This window comes from Ranitomeya variabilis, chromosome 3, assembly GCF_051348905.1.
Source record: "Ranitomeya variabilis isolate aRanVar5 chromosome 3, aRanVar5.hap1, whole genome shotgun sequence".
NCBI classification, from domain to species: Eukaryota; Metazoa; Chordata; class Amphibia; order Anura; family Dendrobatidae; genus Ranitomeya; species Ranitomeya variabilis.
Window position 1 is genome coordinate 580,564,703 of NC_135234.1, and position 8,483 is coordinate 580,573,185.

Below are 8,483 nucleotides of genomic sequence, written 5' to 3' on the forward strand. Positions count from 1 at the left end.
GACAGGTGTCAGCACCGCAGACAGCTCCTGTACAATAGTAAAACAGATTCACTATGGAATGGTAGGAGTGGCAGGTGTCAGCACGGCAGACAGCTTCTGTACAATTGTAAGCCGGAGACACTATGGAATGGCAGGGTTTATAGGTGTCAGCACCGCAGACAGCTCCTGTACATAGTAAGCCAGAGACACTATGGAATGGTAGGGGTGGCAGGTGGCAGCACCACAGATAGCTCCAGTACAATAGTAAGTCGGATACACTATGGAATGGTAGAAGTGGCAGGTGTCAGCACGGCAGACAGCTCCTGTACAATAGTAAGCCGGAGACACTATGGCATGGTAGGGGTGGCAGGTGTCAGCACCGCAGACAGATCCTGTACAATAGTAACCAGAGACACTATGGAATGGTAGGGGTGGCAGGTGTCAGCACCGCACACAGCTCCTGTACATAGTAAGCCAGAGACACTATGGAATGGTAGAGGTGGCAGGTGTCAGCACCGCAGACAGCTCCAGTACAATAGTAAGACGGATTCACTATGGAATGGTAGGAGTGGCAGGTGTCAGCACGGCAGACAGCTTCTGTACAATTGTAAGCCGGAGACACTATGGAATGGCAGGGATTATAGGTGTCAGCACCGCAGACAGCTCCTGTACATAGTAAGCCAGAGACACTATGGAATGGTAGGGGTGGCAGGTGGCAGCACCGTAGAGAGCTCCTGTACATAGGAAGCCGGAGACACTATGGAATGGTAGGGGCGGCAGGTGTCAGCACCGCAGACAGCTCCTGTACAATAGTAAGCCGGAGACACTATGGAATGGTAGGGGTGGCAGGTGTCAGCACCGCAGACAGGTCCTGTACATAGTAAGCCGGAGACACTATGGAATGGTAGGGGTGGAAGGTGTCAGCACCGAAGACAGCGCCTGTACAATAGTAAGCCGGAGACACTATGGTACGGTAGGGGTGGCAGGTTTCAGCACCGCAGACAGCTCCCATACAACAGTAAGCCGGAGAAACTATGGTATGGTAGGGGTGGCAGGTGTCAACACTGCAGACAGCTCCTGTACAATAGTAAGCCGGAGACACTATGGTATGGTAGGGGTGGTAGGTGTCACCACCGCAGACAGCTCCTGTACAATTGTAAGCCGGAGACACTATGGAATGTTAGGGGTGGCAGGTGTCAACACCGCAGACAGGTCCTGTACATAGTAAGCCGGAGACACTATGGAATGGTAGGGGTGGCAGGTGTCAGCACCGCAGACAGCTACTGTACAATAGTAAGCCGGAGACACTATGAAATGGTAGGGGTGGCAGGTGTCAGAACTGCAGACAGCTCCTGTACATAGAAAGCCGGAGACACTATGGAATGGTAGGGGTAGCAGGTGTAAGCACCGCAGACAGGTCCTGTACATAGTAAGCCGGAGACACTATGGAATGGTAAGGGTGGAAGGTGTCAGCACCGAAGACAGCGCCTGTACAATAGTAAGCCGGAGACACTATGGTACGGTAAGGGTGGCAGGTTTCAGCACCGCAGATAGCTCCGATACAACAGTAAGCCGGAGACACTATGGTATGGTAGGGGTGGCAGGTGTAAGCACTGCGGACAGCTCCTGTACAATAGTAAGCCGGAGACACTATGGAATGGTAGGGGTAGCAGGTATCAGCACCGCAGACAGGTCCTGTACATAGTAAGCCGGAGACACTATGGAATGGTAAGGGTGGAAGGTGTCAGCACCGAAGACAGCGCCTGTACAATAGTAAGCCGGAGACACTATGGTACGGTAAGGGTGGCAGGTTTCAGCACCGCAGATAGCTCCGATACAACAGTAAGCCGGAGACACTATGGTATGGTAGGGGTGGCAGGTGTAAGCACTGCGGACAGCTCCTGTACAATAGTAAGCCGGAGACACTATGGAATGGTAGGGGTGGCATGTGTCAGCACCGCAGACAGCTCCTGTACAATAGTATCACGGAGACACTATGGAATGGTAGGGGTGACAGGTGTCAGCGCCGCAGACAGCTCCTGTACAAAAGTAAGCCGGAGACATTATGGAATGGTAGGGGTGGCAGGTGTCAGCACTGCAGACAGCTCCTGTACAATAGTAAGCCGGAGACACTATGGTATGGTAGGGGTGGTAGGTGTCAGCACCGCAGACAGCTCCTGTACAATTGTAAGCCGGAGACACTATGGAATGATAGGGGTGGCAGGTGGCAGCACCGCAGACAGCTCCTGTACATAGTAAGCCAAAGACACTATGGAATGGTAGGGGTGGTAGGTGTCAGCACCGCAGACAGCTCCTGTAGAATAGTAAGCCGGAGACACTATGGAATAGTAGGGGTGGCAGGTGTCAGCACCTCAGACAGCTCCTGTACATTGTAAGTCGGAGACACTATGGAATGGTAGGAGTGGCAGGTGGCAGCACCGCAGACAGCTCCTGTACATAGTAAGCCGGAAACACTAAGGAATGGTAGGGGTGGTATGTGCCAGCACCCAGACAGCTCCTGTACAATAGTAAGCCGGAGACACTATGGAATGGTAGGGGTGGCAGGTGTCAGCATCGCAGACAGCTCCTGTTCATAGTAAGCAGGAGACACTATGGAATGGTAGGGGTGGCAGGTGTCAGCACTGCAGACAGCTCCTGTACATTTTAAGCGGGAGACACTATGGAATGGTAGGGGTGGCAAGTGTCAGCACCACAGACAGCTCCAGTACAATAGTAAGCCGGAGACACTATGAAATGGTAGGGGTGGCAGGTGTCAGAACTGCAGACAACTCCTGTACATAGTAAGCCGGAGACACTATGGAATGGTAGGGGTAGCAGGTGTCAGCACCGCAGACAGGTCCTGTACATAGTAAGCCGGAGACACTATGGAATGGTAAGGGTGGAAGGTGTCAGCACCGAAGACAGCGCCTGTACAATAGTAAGCCGGAGACACTATGGTACGGTAAGGGTGGCAGGTTTCAGCACCGCAGATAGCTCCGATACAACAGTAAGCCGGAGACACTATGGTATGGTAGGGGTGGCAGGTGTAAGCACTACGGACAGCTCCTGTACAATAGTAAGCCGGAGACACTATGGAATGGTAGGGGTGGCAGGTGTCAGCACCGCAGACAGCTACTGTACAATAGTAAGCCGGAGACACTATGAAATGGTAGGGGTGGCAGGTGTCAGAACTGCAGACAGCTCCTGTACATAGTAAGCCGGAGACACTATGGAATGGTAGGGGTAGCAGGTGTCAGCACCGCAGACAGGTCCTGTACATAGTAAGCCGGAGACACTATGGAATGGTAAGGGTGGAAGGTGTCAGCACCGAAGACAGCGCCTGTACAATAGTAAGCCGGAGACACTATGGTACGGTAAGGGTGGCAGGTTTCAGCACCGCAGATAGCTCCGATACAACAGTAAGCCGGAGACACTATGGTATGGTAGGGGTGGCAGGTGTAAGCACTGCGGACAGCTCCTGTACTATAGTAAGCCGGAGACACTATGGAATGGTAGGGGTGGCATGTGTCAGCACCGCAGACAGCTCCTGTACAATAGTATCACGGAGACACTATGGAATGGTAGGGGTGACAGGTGTCAGCACCGCAGACAGCTCCTGTACAAAAGTAAGCCGGAGACATTATGGAATGGTAAGGGTGGAAGGTGTCAGCACCGAAGACAGCGCCTGTACAATAGTAAGCCGGAGACACTATGGTACGGTAAGGGTGGCAGGTTTCAGCACCGCAGATAGCTCCGATACAACAGTAAGCCGGAGACACTATGGTATGGTAGGGGTGGTAGGTGTCAGCACCGCAGACAGCTCCTGTACAATTGTAAGCCGGAGACACTATGGAATGATAGGGGTGGCAGGTGGCAGCACCGCAGACAGCTCCTGTACATAGTAAGCCAAAGACACTATGGAATGGTAGGGGTGGTAGGTGTCAGCACCGCAGACAGCTCCTGTAGAATAGTAAGCCGGAGACACTATGGAATAGTAGGGGTGGCAGGTGTCAGCACCTCAGACAGCTCCTGTACATTGTAAGTCGGAGACACTATGGAATGGTAGGAGTGGCAGGTGGCAGCACCGCAGACAGCTCCTGTACATAGTAAGCCGGAAACACTAAGGAATGGTAGGGGTGGTATGTGCCAGCACCCAGACAGCTCCTGTACAATAGTAAGCCGGAGACACTATGGAATGGTAGGGGTGGCAGGTGTCAGCATCGCAGACAGCTCCTGTACATAGTAAGCAGGAGACACTATGGAATGGTAGGGGTGGCAGGTGTCAGCACTGCAGACAGCTCCTGTACATTTTAAGCAGGAGACACTATGGAATGGTAGGGGTGGCAGTTGTCAGCACCACAGACAGCTCCTTTACATAGCAAGCCAGAGACACTATGGAATGGTAAGGGTGGCAAGTGTCAGCACCGCAGACAGCTCCGGTACAATAGTAAGCCGGAGACACTATGGAATGGTAGGGGTGGTAGGTGTGAGCACCACAGACAGCTCCTGTACAAAGTAAGCTGGAGACCCTATGGAATGGTAGGTGTGGCAGGTGCCAGCAACGCAGACAGCTCCTGTACATATTAAGCCAGAGACACTATGGAATGGTAGGGGTGGCAGGTGTCAGCACCGCAGACAGCTCCTGTACAAAGTAAGCTGGAGACACTATGGAATGGTAGGTGTGGCAGGTGCCAGCAACGCAGACAGCTCCTGTACATTTTAAGCCAGAGACACTATGGAATGGTAGGGGTGGCAGGTGTCAGCACCGCAGACAGCTCCTGTACATAGTAAGCTGGAGACACTATGGAATGGTCGGGGTGGCAGGTGCCAGCACCGCAGACAGCTCCTGTACATTTTAAGCCGGAGACACTATGGAATGGTAGGGGTGGCAGGTGTCAGCACCACAGACAGTTCCTGTACTATAGTAAGCCGGAGACACTATGGAATGGTAGGGGTGGCTGGTGTCAGCACCGCAGACAGTTCCTGTACAATAGTAAGCCGGAGACACTATGAAATGGTAGGGGTGTCAGGTGTCAGCACCGCAGACAGCTCCCGTACAATAGTAAGCCTGAGACACTATGGAATGGTAGGGGTGGCAGGTATCAGCACCGCAGACAGTTCCTGTACAATAGTAAGCCGGAGACACTATGGAATGGTTGGGGTGGCAGGTGTCAGCACCGCAGACAGTTCCTGTACAATAGTAAGCCGGAGACACTATGGAATGGTAGGGGTGGCAGGTGCCAGCACCGCAGACAGCTCCGATACAATAGTAAGCCGGAGACACTATGGAATGTTAGGGTTGGCAGGTGTCAGCACCGCAGACAGCTCCGATACAATAGTAAGCCGGAGACACTATGGAATGGTAGGGGTGGTAGGTGTCAGCACCGCAGACAGCTCCTGTACATAGTAAGCCGGGGACACTATGGAATGTTAGGGGTGGCAGGTGGCAGCAACGTAGACAGGTCCTGTACAATAGTAAGCCGGAGACACTATGAAATGGTAGGGGTGATAGGTGCCAGCACCGCAGACAGCTCCTGTACAATAATAAGCCGTAGACACTATGGAATGGTAGGGATGGCAGGTGTCAGCACAGCAGACAGCTCCTGTACATAGTAAGCCAGAGACACTATGGAAAGGTAGGGATGACAGGTGTCAGCACCGCAGACAGCTCCTGTACAACAGTAAGCCGGAGACACTATGGAATGGTAGGGTTTATAGGTGCCAGCACCGCAGACAGCTCCTGTAGAATAGTAAGCTGGAGAAACTATGGAATGGTAGGGGTGCCAGGTGTCAGGACCGCTGACAGCTCCTGTACAATAGTAAGCCGGAGACACTATGGAATGGTAGGGGTGGCAGGTGGCAGCACCGCAGACAGCTCCTGTACAACAGTAAGCCGGGGACACTATGGAATGGTAGGGGTGGCCGGTGGCAGCACCGCAGACAGCTCCTGTACATAGTAAGCTGGAGACACTATGGAATGGTAGGGGTGGCATGTGCCAGCACCGCAGACAGCTCCTGTACCTAGTAAGCCGGATACACTATGGAATGGTAGGGGTTGCAGGTGTCAGCACAGCAGACAGCTCCTGTACATAGTAAGCTGGAGACACTATGGAATGGTAGGGGTGGCAGGTGTCAGCACCGCAGACAGCTCCTGTACTATAGTAAGCCGTAGACACTATGGAATGGTAGGGGTGGCAGGTGTCAGCACTGCAGACAGCTCCTGTACATAGTGAGCCGGAGACACTATGGAATGGTAGGGGTGGGAGGTGTCAGCACCGCAGACAGCTCCTGTCCAATAGTAAGCTGGAGACACTATGGTATGGTAGGGGTGGCAAGTGTCAGCACCGCAGATAGCTCTTGTATATAGTAAGCCGGAGACACTATGGAATGGTAGGGGTGGCAGGTGTTAGCACCGCAGACAGCTCCCGTACAATAGTAAGCTGGAGACACTATGGAATGGTAGGGGTGGTAGGTGTCAGCACCGCAGACAGCTCCTGTACATAGTAAGCAGGAGACACTATAGAATGTTAGCGGTGGTATCAGCACCGCAGACAGCTCCTGTACATAGTTAGCCGGATACACTATGGAATGGTAGGGGTGTAAGGTGTCAGCATCGCAGACAGCTCCCGTACAATAGTAAGCCTGAGACACTATGGAATGGTAGGGGTGGCAGTTGTCAGCACCGCAGACAGCTCCTGTACATAGTAAGTCGGAGACACAATGGATTGGTAGGGGTGGCAGGTGTCAGCACCGCAGACAGCTCCTGTCCAATAGTAAGCTGGAGACACTATGGTATGGTAGGGGTAGCAGGTATCAGCACCGCAGGCAGCTCCTGTACATAGTAAGCCGGAGACACTATGGAATGGTAGGGGTGGCAGGTGTTAGCACCGCAGACAGCTCCCGTACAATAGTAAGCTGGAGACACTATGGAATGGTAGGGGTGGTAGGTGTCAGCACCGCAGACAGCTCCTGTACATAGTAAGCAGGAGACACTATAGAATGTTAGCGGTGGTATCAGCACCGCAGACAGCTCCTGTACATAGTTAGCCGGATACACTATGGAATGGTAGGGGTGTAAGGTGTCAGCATCGCAGACAGCTCCCGTACAATAGTAAGCCTGAGACACTATGGAATGGTAGGGGTGGCAGTTGTCAGCACCGCAGACAGCTCCTGTACATAGTAAGTCGGAGACACAATGGATTGGTAGGGGTGGCAGGTGTCAGCACCGCAGACAGCTCCTGTCCAATAGTAAGCTGGAGACACTATGGTATGGTAGGGGTAGCAGGTATCAGCACCGCAGGCAGCTCCTGTACATAGTAAGCCGGAGACACTATGGAATGGTAGGGGTGGCAGGTGTCAGCACTGCAGAGAGCTCCTGTCCAATAGTAAGCTGGAGACACTATGGAATGGTAGGGGTGGCAGGTGTCAGCACCACAGATAATTCCTGTACAATAGTAAGCCGGAGACACTAAGGAATGGTAGGGGTGGCAGGTGTCAGCACCGCAGACAACTCCTGTTCATAGTAAGACAGAGACACTATGGAATGGTAGGGGTGGCAGGTATCAGCACCGCAGACAGCTCCTGTACATAGTAAGCCGGAGACACTATGGAATGTTAGCGGTGGTATCAGCACCGCAGACAGCTCCTGTACATAGTTAGCCGGATACACTATGGAATGGTAGGGGTGTAAGGTGTCAGCACTGCAGACAGCTCCTGTCCAATAGTAAGCTGGAGACACTATGGAATGGTAGGGGTGGCAGGTGTCAGCACCACAGATAGTTCCTGTACAATAGTAAGCCGGAGACACTAAGGAATGGTAGGGGTGGCAGGTGTCAGCACCGCAGACAGTTCCTGTACAATAGTAAGCCGGAGACACTATGGAATGGTAGGGGTGGCAGGTGTCAGCACCGCAGACAGTTCCTGCACAATAGTAAGCCGGAGACACTATGGAATGGTAGGGGTGGCAGGTGTCAGCACCGCAGACAGTTCCTGTACAATAGTAAGTTGGAGACATTATGGAATGGTAGGGGTGACAGGTGTCAGCACCGCAGACAGCTCCTGTACATAGTAAGCTGGACACACTATGGAATGGTAGGGGTGGCAGGTGCCAGCACCGCAGACAGCTCCTGTACCTAGTAAGCCGGATACACTATGGAATGGTAGGGTTTGCAGGTGACAGCACCGCAGACACCTCCTGCACATAGTAAGCTGGAGACACTATGGAATGGTAGGGGTGGCAGGTGTCAGCACCGCAGACAGCTCCTGTCCAATAGTAAGCTGGAGACACTATGGTATGGTAGGGGTGGCAAGTGTCAGCACCTCAGACAGTTCCTGTATATAGTAAGCCGGAGACACTATGGAATGGTAGGGGTGCCAGGTTTTAGCACCGCAGACAGCTCCCGTACAATAGTAAGCTGGGGACACTATGGAATGGTAGGGGTGGCAGGTCCCAGCACCGCAGACAGCTCCTGTACATTTTAAGCCGGAGACACTATGGAATGGTA